Genomic DNA, 5,822 nt, shown 5'->3' with positions numbered 1-5,822 from the left:
TCGCTAACCTTGTTGGTACATTTGAAGGTTTACACATGTGTTTTTTAGTCCATTTTGTGCAATTAGGGACCAAATCATGTATTGATGGTTGACCTTTATGTCAAAGGAACATTTTTTATTTTTTTTATTTTTGTACATTCTCTCAATGTAAATTCATCTTTGACTGACTGACATTACAAACCAAATATAAGAATGTAAGATCCTTTATCTCTTGAGTAAATATAAACGGAGTATACCAAACATTAGGAACACCTTCCTAATACTGAGTTGGATCCCCCCTTTTGGACTCAGAACAGCCTCAATTTGTTGGGGTATGGACTCTACAAGGTGTCGAAAGCGTTGTGTTGTGACAAGGTAGGGGTGGTATACAGAAGATAGCCATATTTGGTAAAAGACCAAGTCCATATTTTGGCAAGAACAGCTGAAATGAGCAAAGAGAAATGACAGTCCATCATTACTTTAAGACATAAAGGTCAGTCAATCCAAAAATGTCAAGAACTTTGCGGTCACAAAAACTATCAAGCACTATGATGACACTGGCTCTCATGGGGACCGCCACAGGGAAGGAAGACCCAGAGTTACCTCTGCTGCAGAGGACAAGTTCATTGGAGTTACCAGCCTCAGAAATGGGCAATTAACTGCACCTAAGATTGCAGCCCAAATAAATTATTCACAGAGTTCAAGTAACAGACACAAATCAACATCAAGTGTTCAGAGGAGACTGCGTGAATCAGGCCTTCATGGTTGAATTGCTGCAAAGAAACCACTACTAAAGGACAGTAATAATAAGAAGAGACTTGCTTGGTCCAAGAAACATGAGCAATCGACATTTGACGGGTGGAAATCTGTCCTTTGGTCTGATGAGTCCAAATTTTAGATTTTTGGTTCCAACCGACTGGTGCTGTATATTTAGCACTTCTAATTACATATATATCGACTATGTCAGATTAATTGCTTCATATGAGTTGAATTATTTGTTTCAAAGCATTGATTCTGTCATGACTCTCCACAAGAATCCAAATAGGTCAGATCAGGTTTGCAATGAATAACTTAAATCAGACCCCCTCTCACCCGCTGTGAGTGGTAAGGAAAGAACTAGGGTGGGTTAACAACTCATGACCTGTTGTTAATCAAGGAGAGAAGATTCAGGTCCCTCTCCAAATTTACCAAAGGAATGTGCCTTTTTTTCCCCCAAGAGACTTTTCCAGAGGAAACTCTAACATGTTCAAAAATCAAATACTGGAACAATATTTCTAACATATAACTTGGGGAATGTTCACTTTTTTATTTTGTGATGTCATTAAAATTGTTATAAAGGAAATACTGTAACTTGGAAAGTATACCCACTGCATATATGACGTGTCCATCCTATGCGTTGTGCATGTAATATGAAAAATTATGAAAGTATTTTTGTTAAGAGAGGGATTTTTAGGAGCCATTAGAGATCATTGTTTTACATAAACTTTGCACAGTGACAAGTCATGCATTCATAAGTAAGGCTCAGGTTTTGCAGACTAGGAGGTTGTGACTGTTCAGAATGATATGATACGAGGTTATGATTAATAAGTTGACTGTTTATAGATGTGATAGGTAAAGACCTCGGGTAACAATTAAACATAGTTAGTTAGATAAATTAGATTAGATAAATAAGTCTTCCGATTAATGTTAAAGTCAAGTCACGACAATTCCCTTTACTGTTATATTTAAGTCGCTTAGTATGAGATTAGGTGACATGGTGTTCAGTAATTGTTTTGCTTCCACTTATATCCTCAGTTCCGTATTACAGACGCTTATTTAGTTATAGCCAACGCTGTTCAGTAGTAATTGAGTTTGCATAGGTTTATCCTAACATGATTTAATAGTGGATTAAGCTGCCATCCCCCTTCCAATGCCTTACGTACTATATCTGTAAATTGTGTATTATGAATCTTTGAATTGAGAGCAACATGAAAGTGTAGCTATCAGTGTTTGTGGATTGCTTTCCAAAAACATCTATTTCAACAATCTACTTCAAGTGTTTATGCTTCTGCCAAGTATTTGTGTAATCTTTGTAATGTTTGTTTAGTGTCTTGGAAATTGATGAATGTAAATGACAATCAAAAGGCTGAAGGCATGCTTTCTGAAGGAACTGAAGCATATTTTGCATGTTGCTATCGTGAGTGAAAATAAAAGGTATCTACAACCAAAACCCCTACATAAAATGCAGGCCTTTTATACTGTAAGCCCATCTACTTCTGTTTATTAAATGTATGGTTTGCATTTAGGCCTATGGTTCAGTTCCAAATAGATTTTGTGTTATATGCACACACCACAAATTGTTACCCTATATTTGGTGAATATGACATAATTATGACCACAAATATGAAATATGTTGATGCACCTGATTGGAACATGATGGTTTATAGGTTAACATTGCCATTGTGATATTAATGAAAATGTATTATTTAATTTTTTTTCATTCAAACTGTAGTTGTGATGAGGGTTTGCTTGTGGAACATGCTTCATTTCCCATTTGAACTGCAACTTTTTTTTAATTATTGTATGCTATGTAGGATAAATAAAGAGAATGTTTTGTTACAAAAGTTTGGTGCAACTGTACGTAATATTTCCTGTTGTTTAACAGTAATACTATTTCACCATTTTGCTGTCAGACACACTACCATGTGCTATGGTAAGTATGACTATTTCCAAATGTAAAGTGAATAGTGAGGTCGCGGAGTTCAATAAATAGTATATAAATATAATATATGCCACTGAGCAGACACGTTTATCTAAAGCAACTTATAACAGTGAGTAGGCCTACATACATTGTTTGTATTGGCGACCTCAGCAGGAATGAAACACAACCCTGGAATTCCGAGCTCCCAACCTTGAACTAACTTAGCCAGACAGGACAACGCAGATCACAGGACTACAGATGTAATTTCCGCCATATTCTGGATAAATGAAACAGTCAACGAAAGGTGCTCAGATTGCAATTTAATAAATTAAACAGTGTTTACAAATATATTTTTAAGAAACATTTCTGTTGGCCGTCATTGACATTGCACTTACTCGTTTGGCCTCTGCTGAAAGTATGGGTAGCTGCAGCCCAATATGGCGACTGGAGTATGGGGCGAGTGGGTGTGTCGACAGGAGTGGGTGTATGGAATTCGAATCAGCTAATTGGGCAGATTTGTTGCCACTCAAGACCGTTGGCCTCATGTTGTCGGCGGTAGCTATCGTGGCCATTTTATTCCCTTCCATGATTTGATTTCAAGTAGGATAGTAGCCCACACAATCAATAACTAATATTGATAACCATCTAGACATCAACTTGTACATGCACATACAGTATATTCAATGTGAAGGGCATGAAGGGCAACAACACCGGGACACAGAGCTGTTTGCGTGACAAGCACTACTGTCCAGCAACAGTGTGGGAAGTAGCTACCTAGTATCAAATCAAATCACATGCTATTGGTCACATACACATGGTTAGCAGATGTTATTGGTCACATACACATGGTTAGCAGATGTTATTGGTCACATACACATGGTTAGCAGATGTTATTGGTCACATACACATGGTTAGCAGATGTTATTGGTCACATGCAGATGTTATTGGTCACATACAACATGGTTAGCAGATGTTATTGGTCACATACACATGGTTAGCAGATGTTATTGGTCACATACACATGGTTAGCAGATGTGAATTGGTCACATACACATGGTTAGCAAGATTTATTGGTCAACATACACACATGGTTAGCAGATGTTGTTTGGTCACATACACATGGTTAGCAGATGTTATTGGTCACATACACATGGTTAGCAGTGTTATTGGTCACATGCAGATGTATTGGTCACATACACAGGGTTAGCAGATGTTAATGGTCACATACACAGGGTTAGCAGATGTTGTTGGTCACATACACATGGTTAGCAGATGTTATTGGTCACATACACATGGTTAGCAGATGTTTTGGTCACATACACATGGTTAGCAGATGTTAATGGTCACATACACATGTTAGCAGATGTTATTGGTCACATACACATGGTTAGCAGATGTTATTGGTCACATACACGTGCGTTAGCAGATGGTATTGGTTCACATACACAGGTTAGCAGATGTTTTTGGTCACATACACATGTTAGCAGATGTTATTGGTCACATACACATGGTTAGCAGATGTTATTTGGTCACATACACATGGTTAGCAGATGTTATTGGTCACATACACGTGGTTAGCTGATGTTATTTGGTCACATTACACGTGGTTAGCAGATGTTATTGGTCACATACACATGGTTAGCAGATGTTATTGGTCACATACACGTGGTTAGCAGATGTTATTGGTCACATACACATGGTTAGCAGATGTTATTGCGAGTGTAGTGGAATGCTTGCAGGGTGACAGTCACAGTAAGCACATTCATACAATGCATGAAACAACAGTAATACACCCATCATCAGTGGACATAACAGTGAAATATGACTCAGACTCATCCTCTGGCTTCAAAACACAAGTCCAAACTCTGGCAGTATGATAGTTCAATATACCGGTAATTGAGTGGTAAGAAACAGGAAAAAAACACCACTCAATTAAAACCAATAGCAGAGCGCTTTGGACACACCCACTCCTTTCCACATGCCCACTGCTTTCCTTTAGACACACATACTCACACATACTCCAGCCGCCATGTTAAGCTGCAGCTACCCACTTCTCCTCTGCTGGCAGAAATCACTGTGAGTTAACAGTGGGCTTATTATTATTTTTGTTGTGTATCTATGCAACAGAAGGAGCGTGCTCTGCGCCTCAAGAAGATATAGATGAATTGTGTCTTGTGTGGATCTTTGAAGCAGGGCACCTATCAAGAGCGTTATCTCTGGGGTGGCGCTAGAAGTAAATGCAAAGAATTTGCAGTACGTGAAGAAATGGATCAAGTGGTTGGTGCACACCGACTGACCTGCATGTTTTTTTGGTGTTTTTTTTACATTGAGTCTCTCCCTTCTCACGTATATTTGGGTTTAATGAGATACCCTGTGAGAGCCTTCGTCACCAAACCCATGCAGTTTGATAAATGCTAATTATTTGATCATTTGTCAAGTATATGTAGAAGGGAGGAGTATCGTATGGCAGCTGAGCCTAAATGCTGCAATTGTGGTGAACATGAACCAGAATTTCTGACGTTTCCTTATAGGGTGAAGGAGACAGAGGTGGTGAGAATAAGGGCTGTCCAGCATGTGTCCTATCAGGAGGTGGTGAGAATAACTGAAGGAGACATGGCTGGACAGCCCTTATTCTCACCACCTCCTGATAGGACACATGCTGGACAGCCCTATTCTCACCACCTCCTGATAGGAGACATGCTGGACAGCCCTTATTCTCACCACCTCCTGATAGGAAACATGCTGGACAGCCCTTATTCTCACCACCTCCTGAATAGGAGACATGCTGGACAGCCCTTATTCTCACCACCTCCTGATAGGACACATGCTGGACAGCCCTTATCTCACCACCCCTGATAGGAGCATGCTGCCATCTAACCTTATTCTCACCACCTCCTGATAGGACACATGCTGGACAGCCTTATTCTCCACCACCTACCTGATAGGAGACATGCTGGAAGCCCTTATTCTCACCACCTCCTGATAGGACACATGCTGGACAGCCTTATTCTCACCACTCCTGATAGACAACATGCTGGACAGCCTTTATCTCACCACTCCTGATAGAGACATGCTGGACAGCCCTTATTCTCACCACCTCCTGATAGGACACATGCTGGACAGCCTTATTCTCACCACCTCCTGATAGGAGACCATGTGGAAA

Source organism: Salvelinus sp. IW2-2015, linkage group LG11 (assembly GCF_002910315.2).
Source record: "Salvelinus sp. IW2-2015 linkage group LG11, ASM291031v2, whole genome shotgun sequence".
NCBI lineage: Eukaryota > Metazoa > Chordata > Actinopteri > Salmoniformes > Salmonidae > Salvelinus > Salvelinus sp. IW2-2015.
This window is presented reverse-complemented; position numbering follows the sequence as displayed.